This window comes from Nesoenas mayeri (assembly GCF_963082525.1).
Source record: "Nesoenas mayeri genome assembly, chromosome: W".
Taxonomy (NCBI): domain Eukaryota; kingdom Metazoa; phylum Chordata; class Aves; order Columbiformes; family Columbidae; genus Nesoenas; species Nesoenas mayeri.
Window position 1 is genome coordinate 14,929,183 of NC_137553.1, and position 13,765 is coordinate 14,942,947.

Sequence of the window (13,765 nt, forward strand, 5' to 3'; positions counted from 1 at the left end):
GGCATAGGAGGCCACCCGGTCCTCATCAGTTTTAGAATGCTGCCCCACTGGGACAAGCTCAGCTACAACCCCATCCCCCTTCGAGCCTAGTTTAAAGCTTTCCAAATGAGCCCAGCTAATTCCTGCCCCAGCATCCTTTTGCCCCTGCGAGATAAACCCTTCCCGTGTGACACTGTCCGGACTGGAGTCTTATAAAACCAACCATTATCAAAAAATCCAAAGCCCTGCCTGTAGCACCAGTCCTGGAGCCAACCATTTAGAGACTGAATTTTCCTATTCCATCCCACATCGTCACTTGAAGATGGAAGGAGTGAAGAGAAGATCACTTGAGCCCCTGAGTCTTTCACCATCCTTCCCAAGATCTTGAAATCGTTCTTCATTCCCCTCAGACTACGGGAAGCAGCTTCCTCCCCATCTGTCTGGAAGAGCAGCAGCGGGTAGTAGTCTGTCAGGTGCACCAGTCTGGGGAGCTCTCTAGTGATATCCTTGATCCGGGCTCCAGGTAGACTACAGACTTCCCTAAGATGAGGGTCAACCCTGCATATTGGGCCCTCTGTTCCTTTCAGAAGGGAATTTCCTATTACAATCACCCTTCATGACATCATATGGTATGGAATATCTCTTTTGTCAGTTGGGGTCAGCTGTCCCAGCCGTGTCCCTTCCCATCTTCTTGTGCACTCCCAGCCTACTTGCTGGTGGGGCAGTGTGGGAAGCAGAAAAGGCCTCAACTCTGTGTAAGCACTGCTCGGCAATAACTAAAACATCAGTGTGTTATCAACAGTATTCTCATCCTAAATCTAAAATACAGCACTATACCATCCACTAGGAAGAAAATTAACTCTATGACAGCCAAAACCAAGACACATTGTGTCCTGGTTTGGGCTAAAACAGGACCAATTCTATTTTAGTGAATTTTCCTTTCAGCGAAGTTTCTTCTAAGTAATTCCATCTTTTTGAAGTTGGCTGCATGTTTTTCAGACAGTGTCTACTTCCAGGACTGATAACACCTGCTGTTTACAGTTTTACTGAGCTAATGGTAGAAATGGTATGCAGAAAAGAACCATGTTTACACTTATTATCATAGCAGCCAAGGTCACTGATTGTGGCAGGATGCAAACCCCCCTCTCTCCCCCTCCCTCCTTCGATATGGAAGGAGTAGACACATCTCCCTCTCTCTCTCTGCTGTTTGAGGCTAACAGCTTCTTTTGTTTGGCCCCAGAGCACCCTGGCCAGGGCCATTAGGAGAAGGGAGTGCCAAGGCACCAGGGAGCCGCTGGACGCCAGCAGCCAGTGTGGGGGATGTTTGGAAGCTTCAGGGGCACCCCACAGCCAGTGTGGGGGTGCAGAGAAGCTTCTGGAATGCCTACAGTCAGATCTGATCAGCCAATAAAAAACGGGACTCTTGTCGAGACTCTGCCCATTGTCGCGGGTCTCTCGGAGCACGAGCAAGATGCTGCCGCCGAGAGCCCCCCTCCCCGGGATGGAGGTTCCGCTTGCCTTGCCGACACGTGTGTGAGTAAAATTATTTCCTCGCAGGATTGCGAGTATATTTATACTTTCTGTGCAGATATGCACATGGAACTTTCCGTGCTCAGTATGAGCACGTGTATTTCCTCGCATAATCGCGGGTGTATTTTCCTCCCGTGATTCCACATAAGCACGTGTAACCTTCCGTGCACATTTGCACGTGTAAAACTTCTCGCAGAATTGCGAGTGTATTATAAATTTACCCTCGCGGAATCGCGAGTGTACACTTTCTGTACTCACTACGAGTACGTGTATCTCTTTAAAATAATCCCACACCGTGTACAGGCAAGTATGTACTCCTCCCGGACTCAGAGATGGCTCCGGCATTGTTTTGGTGAAGCCACGTGCGTGCACTCTGTGGACCGCCTGTTGTATTAGTTGCTGCCCCTTAATAATTTTCCTCAACTGATATCCGAACCTGTATTTAAGTCACTTTTGGAGTGCTAAAACCCTGTTTCTCACCGGTTTAATAAAAGTTGTTTTGGACCCTGTTGTCCCTTAAACTAACCTCGGGGTGCCTCCGTGACACTGATAAACCTCTTATGTTCCACAATTGATGGGTTGTAAAAGGGTTGTACTTGCAGGGAGATGCAGATAAAACAGGTCACCCAAATGGACCAATGAGGTATTCTATGCCATACACATCATACTCACTTTAAAGCTAGGGGATCATTATGTTGTTCCAAAAACAGGGTTTTCTCACCTGGTGTGCAAAAAAAACCAAATTGTAGCACACAGAGATGAGATGTTATTACAGAGTTGTGCAAACCTGGATGGTGGAATAAAGCCAGCATACCGGAAAGAAAAGTAACAGCCATTATATACAAAATCTTATCACTACTCGGGGAGCCAATTGGTTAGGCATTTGCATATTGCATTACGTAATCCTTTTAGCATATAATGAGCAATGTTCAACTTGAGGACACTTTATCCAACAGTCTCAAGATATATGTTAAAGCAAGACTCAACTAATTGTGCAGACTTCAAAATGTCTAAAACTCCAAGGTCAGTCTCTCTGACTAGGTGTTTTGCAAGTCACTCTTAACTTTGTCAGACTAACCTAAAACTGAAAGGATTTACATATCTTTAGGTTAGCAATTGCAGACAGGATTCATTCTTTTAAGTGGTAATGACAACAGTGAGGGTCTCACTCTCTTGGTCTATGGCTGGCTTCTGAAGGGGATCCTGCCTGTTGTCCTGCCTGTGATCTGATTTCCCTAGTCCAGTCTGTGCGTTCTTGAATCCAGTTCCTGTCTACTGCTGAGTCCAGTCCAGGACTTCCTGGTGTCTGTTTTGCAGTCCCCGCAGCATGCAATTCTGTGATCATCTGCGAGATCCAATATTGGTTTTGTATATTTTGCATTTCCTCTATTAGTATTATTAGTTTTAATTTTCCAACTCATAAGTCTCTCTTCCTTGTCCTCCCTTTCTCTTCCATGGGAAGGCAGGGGGTTACATAGAGAGCATCTGGCACTGCTCTAAATGGTGACATATGATCAGAGCTACAGCCCATTTTAATCCCTGAATAAGATGTGCAGACCCCATTGGGTCTTTTTTTTCTCCTACCTACAAAGCAGCAGCACAAAGCCTGTGAAAATATGATGGTAAGAAATGCCTTCTGACTCAGAAGGAGAAAGAGCTTCTGCGGAAACAGTAACAAGAAAAGCTGATTCCTAAAACAGCAGATAAGACTAGGGAAAGAAATGCTGATGATTAGTAGAATCATAGAATCATAGAATCATTTTAGTTGGAAGAGACCCTCAGGATCATCGAGTCCTATAAAGACCTAAATCTAGCACTAATCATGTCCCTAAGAACCTAATTTATATGTCTTTTAAACATCACCGGGATGTTGACTCCACCACTTCCCTGGGCAGCCTGTTCCAATGCCTGACAACCCTTTCCTTGAAGAAAAGTTTCCTAATCTGAACCTCCCCTGGCGCAACTTAAGGTCATTTCCTCTCTTCCTATCACTTGCAACTCAGGAGAAGAGACCAACACCTCCTTTCAGGTAGCTGTAGACAGGAATAAGGTCTCCCCTCAGCCTCTTTTTCTTCAGGCTAAACATCCCCACTTCCCCCAAATGCTCCTCATATCACTTGTGCTCCAGGCCCCTCACCAGCTTCATCGCCCTCCTCTGCACTCTCTCTAGTATTTCAATGTCCTTCTTATGATGAGGGGACCAAAACTGAACACAGTATTCAAGGTGGGGCCTCACCAGTGCCGAATACAGTGGCACAATCACTTCCCTAGTTCTGCTGGCCACACTATGCCTGATACAATCCAGGATGCTGTTGGCCTTTTTGGCCACCTGGGCACAGTGCTGGCTCGTATTCAGCTGGCTGTCAATCAACACACTCAGATCCCTCTCTGACAGGTAGCTTTCCAGTCAATGTTCCCCGAGCCTGTAGTGCTGCCTGGGGTTGTTATGACCCAAGTGCAGGACCCGGCACTTGGCCTTGTTAAACCTCATACAATTGGCCTCAGCCCAAGAATCCAGCCGGGCCAGATCCCTCTGTATGACCTTCCTACCCTCCAGCAGATCAACACGCCCATCTGCAAACTTATTGAGGGTGCACTCAATCCCCTCATACAGATCATTGATAAAGAAATTAAACAGAACTGGCCGCAATACTGAGCCCTGGGGATCACCACTCATGACGGGCCACCAACTGGATTTGGCTCTGTTCACCACAACTCTTTGGACCCAGCCCTCCAACCAGTTCTTTATCCATTGAAGTGTACACCCATCCAGGCCATGAGCTGCCAGCTTCTCCAGTAGAACGCTGTGGGATACGGTGTCAAAGGCCTTACTGCAGTCTAAGTACACAACATCCACAGCCTTTCCGTCATCTACTAGTTGGGTCACCTTATCATAGAAGGAGATCAGGTTGGTCAAGCAGGACCTGCCTTTCATAAACCCATGCTGATTAGGCCTGATCACTTGTTTGTCTTGTATGTGCCGCATGATGCCACTCAGTGATCTGTTCCATGACCTTCCCTTGCCGTCTTGTAGGAAAACATCGAAGGTAGAAAGCTGCTGTGTGGAGTCCCACACGACAAGTCACAGAATCCACTGAAGGACAAGGTGAATCTAGTCAGTTTGCAGAAGTGAAAGCCATCCAGCTGGCTTTGGACATTGCTGAACGAGAAAAGTGGCCAATACTTTAAATCTATACTGACTCATGGAGGGTAGCAAATGCCTTGTGGGGGTGGCTACAGCAATGGAAGAAAAGCAACTGGCAGCGCAGAGGTAAACCCATTTGGGCTGCCACACTGTGGCAAGACATTGCTGCTCGGCTAGAGAGCCTGCCTGTAAAAGTTCATCATGTAGATGCTCATGTGCCTAGAAGTCGAGCCACCGAGGAACATCTAAACAACCAACAAGTGGACCAAGCTGCTAAGATTCAAGTAGCTGAGGTAGACTTGGACTGGCAACACAAAGGTGAACTTTTCCTAGCTCTATGGGCCCATGATGCTTCAGGGCATCAAGGTAGAGATGCAACATATAAATGGGCTCGCGACTGAGGGTTGGACTTAACTATGGACACTATTTCACAGGTTATTCATGAATGTGAGACTTGCGCTGAAATCATACAAGCGAAACGGTTAAAACCTGTATGGTATGGGGAGCGATGGTTAAAGTATAAGTATGGAGAAGCTTGGCAGATTGATTACATTACACTTCCACAAACACATCAAGGTAAGCGTTATGTACTTACAATGGTGGAAGCAACCACCGTGGAAACATATGCCGTACCTCATGCTACAGCCCAAAATACTATCTTGGGCCTTGAAAAGCAAGTCCTTTGGTGACATGGTTCGCCAGAAAGAATTGAATCAGACAATGGCACTCATTTCAAAAACAGTCTTATAGACAATTGGGCCAAAGAACATGGTATTGAGTGGGTATATCATATTCCATATCATGCACCAGCCTCTGGGAAAATTGAAAGGTGCAATGGTTTGTTAAAAACTACACTAAAGGCACTTGGTGGTAGAACCTTTAAAAACTGGGATTCAAATTTAGCAAAAGCTACTTGGTTGGTCAACACCAGGGGATCAACCAATCGAGCCGGGCCTGCCCAATCAGAAATTCTACGGACTGTAGAAGGATATAAAGTCCCTGTAGTACACATGAAATATATGTTAGGAAAGGCGGTCTGGGTTAGTCCTGCCTCAGGCAAAGGCAAGCCCATTCGTGGGATTGTTTTTGCCCAGGGACCTGGCAGCACCTGGTGGGTGATGCTTAAGGATGGAGAAGTTCGGTGTGTACCTCAAGGGGATTTGAGTTTAGGTGAAAATATTCAATACTGGACTGCATGATGTTAATTGCTGTACTAACAGTATTTAATAAGTGTCTTTCAGATCAAGACAGTGATGATGAAAGCAGAGCTAGCTTCTTTGAGTGGTGCCTGACAACTTCTACGAAGCTGATGTCTTTAACCCACAAACAGTGATCATGAGATGCACTTGTTGAACCATTTTTCCTGCCCTGGGAGACTATTGTGACAAATGAACTTAATGAACTTTTTCAAAGGATGGTCCACAGATCAAGAGAATGATTAATTACTCCTGTGTATATATGTACATATGTATATATATATATATATAATAGTAGTGATTAATTAGATTGTATTGACAGATTGTATTGTTAAGGTTTAAGTATTCCATGAATACTATATTATAAGGGGTGAAATGTCCTAGTTTTGTTAAAAACAAGTTTCTCTTTTAGTGAATTTGCCTGTCAGCTAAAGCTTTCATATTAGCTGTATTTTCCTGGAAAAAACAGATACATGTTTTGGTAAACATAGAAATGGAATGCAAAATTATTGATAAGCACGGATGCACCTCTCGCGAGAGGAGCAACAAGAAACAGGTGACCAAGAAAATGACCAACTGAGTATAACATCCCATTCACATGAATACTTCGTACAAAAGTGGGAGATCACGAGGATCTCATCCCTTTTGCGTATGGCCGACATTAGGAGAGGACCTTGCTAGTTGTCCCTGCGAACTGAGGCCTAGTGAGAGACTGAATCCAGCTCCGGTTGGCTGCAGAGTCCAATCCAGGACTTCAGGTGCCGGCTCTCCAGTTGCTGCGACTTTCAAGATTGGTTTTGTATCTTTTGTATTATTTTCTCTATTCTTATTAGTAGCATTAGTAAAACATCTTTAATTTTTTCCAACTCTCTTCTTTCTGTCCTTCTTTTCCTCCCGATCACCTGTCCTTAGTGGGAAGGTATTGGACCGACAAAGGACTCACATTCCGATTCAATGCGAATCACGCAAAGCCATTTATTACAGAAACAAGCCTTCTTATATATGCAGCTATTCTCTGATCATGTGTCCACGCTCCAAGCATGCATTCACTAATTGGATATCATCTATGTTCACGAGCTGTCCACGCGCTGGATTCTCATTGCTGATACGTCCGTTGATTTACGTCATGTTGAGGCCTTGTTATTGTAGAACTGCTTCTCTCCCCCGGCAGGTCCTGTTTTCAGCTAAGTTGGCCTTGAAATTCCTTTGGGCCTGGCTAGTTCAATAACAAATCTCCATCTAATAGAAACCCATCCACAATTCTCCCTTTTTGTTCTTGAACCAGCCAGGCCTTATTTACAGTACGCTGAATCATCTTTGAAATACACTGCAACATACAATACGTGATTAAAAACATAATTACAATTACATATAATGCTGTTAAGCCTTATTAAATAAGATCAAACAACTACCCACCTATTCCCAAGTTTTTAAACCATTTGTCAAACCCTAATTCTACTATGACAATCTTCTTAATGTGCTGGTTTAGTTTGTCTGAAGTACTATGAAAAGATTCAGAATGATCAGACAAGTAAATACAACACATTCTCTCGAATTCTTCACAACCATGACCTGGTGTTAAAAGATCTATAAGTGTGCGATTTTGTAGAGTAGCATGCCTAATGCCATCAACATTTACTATTAATTGAATTAGTATCTCAGAAGTTAGATTAACCTATTTAAGAGACCAACAGCTTAACTTTGATATGTCTCCTAAAGCTTTACCAGCTGTTAGATTAGGGAGAAAGTGTGCAATAGATACTATGGTAGGAATGTCTCATAATTTTACCTCATCTTTGTATTAATTATCTAAATATATTATCACCCTTTGGCTCTCCTGCTGATTGTTCAAATTGCCATTCTCTACAGAAGGTACACCACCTGCTTGCTAATAGGCTTCTGGACCACCAGGTCTGTGAGCATCTATAACAATGAATTAGGATCCACGGTTTACATCTGAAACAGTCCTCACAACTTATCTCCCTCCTGTCCGTCTGCATCCATTGAATCTTTGGTGTCTTTATTCAGCCATGGCTTAACCCATTTTGCGGGAATCCACTTTGATCCTCGGCCTGTAATGACACAAGCACAACCCTTTCCCCAAGTTATTAATTGGAAAGGACCTTCCCATTCACCTGTAACACCATTGCGCACTTTGACCTGACACTGATTTTCCCTAAGGTCTGTCAGATGGTCTTTTAAACTTGTTCCATGGCGAATCATAGGTGGAATATCAAACCCTTGTGGGAGGCATAAAAAGTTCAAAACATAATGCTTTGCTCAGTCTGTCATGTGGAGTAGTGCAGTCACTTCCCCCTTTTTGTTTCTTTGTTTGTTTGTTTGTTTTAAAGAAAATAAAACAACCAAAATACAGTTCAGAATCAGATACGTGCGTTGGACCTTGACTACATACTCAGAATCACAAATCAAATGTAGAGGTTCCTCCTTAAAAAGCTCTAAGTAATGTAAAGCTGCGCCAAGTTCTGCTAATTAGGTTGAACCTTCAACAATTTTTACAGAATGATGCCAATTGTTATCTTCACACCAAACCACTACAGCTTTATGAGACTTCCCAGAACCATCAACAAAAACTGTGCAAGTCTGTAGGATCAGATCAAATACAAGTATGGTCTGTGACCTGATGTTAAAGATTTGCAGGTTCTGCAGCAATTTACATTTAGGCATGCCAAAAGCTGTGCTGTTAAGAAAAACAGCTAGTGCAATTTACAAGGACATAGATTACAAACAAAAAATCAAAATTAAATTTCACAAATGGTACATATATGACAAAAAGATCATGGCTTATTAAGACTTAAATTCATGCCCTGCATTTTCTTGATCAGAGTAACAATCGGTATATCAGTCTGTTAGCAATCTCATCATACTGTCCCACAATAGCCACAGGTTGTTTCTCTGTTGTAGCTATAAATAGACAAATCTGCAAGTCCAATTGAATGCAGTCAGCCTGTAAGGTTGTCATAAATTTATTCTTCAAAGTTTCTAACTCCATTTTGGCTGTCATATTTATTGGATATTCTTTTCCCTTACCAGATCGAAGCCCTGTTTCAGTTCTGTCAGTGTAGTGTTTGCTTTATTGAAACATTGGCTGTTAATACTAGTGGAAATACAGCATTCGAAATTTCCTTGGAGATTTCTCAGTTGCAGCAAGCAGATCTGCACCATCCAAGCAGCTTCTTGTAGGACATGCAACTAAACAGAATTCTTAGAAAACGTTATTTGAGCTTACAATTTACTTAACAAATATTAACCCAAGAGAGGTATAGGGCTTTCTGGCAAATAGAAGAATTCATATGGTAAAACTTTGTTCCAAATTTGGGATTCCATTGATCTCAAAAAATGGCTCTTTTTTCATTCTCTCCCATGATCTCAAAGACTATCACAGTGAATTTAAGTCTTTCACAACTAGTTACCACAGAATAAGTATATTAAAAAAAATTTTTAGTTTAATTTTCCAGTTTCATTAGAACTATGGATCTGCTAGGGATGCCTTTAAACTTCACCCTCAGACTGCTCCATTCAGTATTACAACATCGCTGCAGTGGAGGGGAGAGAAAACCCCCCTTTCACCGCCTTGAAAGCGGGCAGCCAGGTTTTTCCATTTTTTTTTTTTCCTTTCTCTTCTTGCTACGGTTTAGATATAGCCAAAGCCACGCAGCTGGCATAAACGCTGGTATGAAGTAGGAGGCTCTGGCAAACTCCTCAGTTACAATGAGCTGAGTTTATCTTGCAGCTTGACACAAACCTGAAATTTATGTTCAAACACAGGCCTGGGATATTTTGCTTTTTTGTTTACCCATTTCATTCCAACCATAATACACTTTATATGCAATTCCAAGTAGCTCAGCAATAGTTACATTACTTTGCTCCACTTACCTTTTACAATTTACAGATGTCAAAAACCAGTATATTAAACATCAGTCCATTATTCCATTTTCCTAGATCCAAATCAGTTCATATTCTAGCAACTTTTAAATACAACCTCTTCCAAATTCACATCTATCATAGCATTTAGTTTTAGTTCCCATACCTCCAACAAACACATAAATTCAATGCAAATCAGAGTTAAACAAATTCAGTTCTTTTCTGGTCTCAAAATTACTAGATAACAATATAAGCAATTACTCTAATGTGTAAGGATGCATCCTAAGGGGGAGCAAGGTGGTATTTTAGCAGTGGAACTGGTTCCCATTTTGTAATTATCTCCCCAAACAAAATTCTTTTGGTACCAAATATATATATATATGCAAACTAAAATACTGAGCTCAGATATGAAAACCAAGTACCAAGTTCAAATATGCAGATGGATCACAGTTACACTTATTCAAGACAATATCTCGATTTTTGCATTTCACCTGCTTACTGCTCAGCCAGCTGGAGGCACCGCTGGGTCTTCCTGACAAAACAGGTCAGTGTGCGCTGGAGCCCAATGGGCACCCGCCCCCTGCTGCCGCAGCAAGCTGGATTGGGCAAGGCTTTTATTAGTGTCTCATCTGGTGCGCTACAGCTGTTATCCCAAAACCAGGATTCTTTACATGTATGCATAAAAAAGAGCCAAATCCAGCACATCAAGATGAGACACAGCCTATCACAGAGTTGCGTAAGTCTGGTTACCAGAATAAAGCTAGCATGCTAGAAAGAAAAATAATAGCTACTACACACAAAATTTTACCATCACGTTCACATAGTAAAGAACTAAATTACTCATGATCTTCTGTATTATCACAAAATGCACATTTTGAGGCAACGGATTCTCATGATTTAACAGACTGTGAACTTATTGTACTATATAACAAAGACCTACCAAAACTGCAACACACTTAAACAGATACCCACAAAGAAAACAGGTTAATAAGGAAAGCATCTTGCACACTTTAACAAGTTTTCTGACCTGTGTGTTATCAGTTAATTCTCTCTCAGCTTGTTGACGTTCAAACCACCCTGCCTGTAAAACTGTCTGAAATGATCTAATGATCTCTTGTAGAGATTTATTTTGTCCTGTTCTTCTCACCTTAAAAACAACATTAATTGCAACAAGATTCAAGATTCTATTCTCCAGACACTTTTCCCAATCATTTAACTTATACAGCAGCCAACACTAATTTCAATATTTAACATGATCTTCCTTCCTCATAATTCTGGGTACTTTCCTATGTTCTAAAACACCTCTCAATACCCATTTCTTAGGAACACAACTGAAAACAATCATTCCTGACCCCATCTTGTAAGTAAAAACCTTGAGAAGAGGGAGGGAGGGGGGGAAGCACAGGGCTGTTTGCAGCGCACGAGGGAAAAGTGGGGAGAAGGTTTTACGGTGCACTTAAAAACAACTAGCAAAACAATTAACTCACATTCCTGACAAGCTGCTTGATTTTCAGAGAGGCAATACACAGAAGCACGTAATATGTACTGTAAAACTCGCAGATAACACGTTGATAGCAAACATTAGCATTCTCTACTGCTTATTTCAACACCAGTGCTTCCTTAGCTTCTAAGTTTTCAACCTGCTTATTGATGTCCTCTTGAAGATGGCCAATAAATTGCATGTAATTCTCACTGGGACCCTGATTAATAGTTGCAAATGATTTGGCTGCTTTGTTGGTTTCAGGCACCTTTATCCTAGCTTGATATGCAAGGCCTGTTGACTGCCTCAGGATTTCAGAAACTAATCGTGCCTGTAATTGTGATGTGCCAATTAGTGTGTCTTCCAAGAGTTGGGGGATATCCACCCCAGCAGCAGCAGACCGTTCAGTCTTAAAAATCTGTTAAGGCAGTAATTACAAGCTTCCATATAGTTGCTGATTATTTAGCTGCTTTATTTCCATTGCTGACCTTCTCTCATAATTTCTGCCCTTTATCGTCCCAAAGTTCACGTTTAAAAGCCTTCTCGGTTTCTCCCAGCTAGCCGTTAATTCTACACTGAACTAACAGTCTACATATGTTACTTTCTTCCTATTTAAGTCCTCTCATAGAGACAATATGCAGGAGGAGCTTAACTACGGCTTGTTCTTCAGAAAATATGTTTTGCTCCATAACTTCACTCTTCCCTCCTCCTTCCCCCAGCCACTCACCTTTTCCGGTGATCCATCGACGAATTTATCCCCGGGGCATCTGTACACCTCCATCCGGTCTTCAGTCCAGCTGAACCGCCTCCAGCTGGGCCGCTGCAGGCTTTTCCCCGATCGTAGTGAGACGCCATTCAGAGTATCATGTCGGGGTCACCATTTGTTGGACCAATAAAGGACTCAGCATTGCAATTCAGTGTGAATCACGCAAAGCCATTTATTACAGAAACAAGTCTCCTTATATATTCAACTATTCTCTGATCACGCGTCCACACTCCAAGCATGCATTCACTAATTGGATATCATCTATGTTCACGAGCTGTCCACACACTGGAGTCTCACTGCTGATTGGTACGTTGATTTACGTCATGTTGAGGCCTTGTTATTGTAGAACTGCTTCTCTCCCCCAGCAAGTCCTGTTTTCAGCTTTCTAAGTTGGCCTTGAAATTCCTTTGGGCCTGGCTAGTTCAATAACAAATCTCCATCTAATAGAAACCCTTCCACAGGAAGGGAGGAGAGGGAGGGGCTGAAGGGGGAAGTGGGGAGAGAGGAGGTTAACAATACACATGCCACGGTTTTATTGTCACCCCACAATCAAAACCTCGACACCCGGCTAGCCAGGACTGCTGATAAATAATTGAAAATGGCTTAGTGATCACCTGTGCCAGCTCCCTCAGTACCCTTGAATGGATCCCATCTGCCCCCATAGAGTTGTGTGTGTCTAAGGGGTGCAGCAGGTCGCCAACCTTTTCCCCTTGGATTATTGCGGCTTCATTCTCGCCTCGTCCCAGTCTTCTGGCTCAGGGGGGTATGTACCTAAAGTACAACTGTTCTGACTACTAAAGACTGAGGCAAAGAATGCATTTAGTACCTCAGCCTTTTTATCGTCCTCTGTTACTATGTTTCCCCCCACATCCACCAGAGTGTAGATTCTCCTTAGCCCTCCTTTTGTTGCCAATGTGTTTCTAGAAGTATTTTCTGTTCCCTTTTGCAGCAGCAGCTAGGTCCAGCTATATTTGAGCTTTGGCCCTTCTAGTTTTCTCCCTGCATAACGTCATGTCATCCTTGTAGTCCTCCTGAGTAGCCTGCCTCTTCTTCCAAAGCTTATAAATTCTCCTTTTATTTCTGAGTTCCAGCCGAAGCTCTTCAGCCAGATCCGTCTTCTTCCCCACCGGTTCAGCTTTCAGGGACAGCCTGCTCCTGTACCTATAAGATTTCCTTCTTAAAGAGTGACTAGCCTTCCTGAACTCCTTTGCCCCTCAGAACTGTCTCCCAAGGGACTCTGCCAACCAGCCTCCTAAACAGATCAAAGACTGCCCTTTACAAGTCCAAAGTAGCAGTTCTGCTGACTGCCCTCCTTACTTCTCCAATAACTGGAAACTTGATCTTTTCATGATTGCTATGCCCAAGGTGACCTCCAACCAACACTTTGCCCACAAGTCCCTCTCTGTTCACAAACAACAGGTCCAGCGGGGTGCCTTCCCTAGTTGGCTCACTGACCAGCTGTGTCAGGAAGTTGTCTTCCATACACTCCAGGAGCCTCCTAGACTGTTTTGTCTCCAGTGTGTTGTACTTCCAGCAGACATCTGGTAGGTTGAAGTCCCCCATGAGAACAAGGGCTAGCAATCAGGAGACTTCTCCCAGCTGCCTGCAGAATATTTCTTCTGCGTCTTCATCCTAGTTGGGTGGTCTGTAACAGATTCCCACCAGGATATCCACCTTGTTGGCCTCCCCCTTGATTCTTACCCATAAACACTCTACCCTATCATTACCCTCATCAAGCTCCAGACAATCAAAACACTCCCTACCATACAGGGCTACCCCACCTCCTC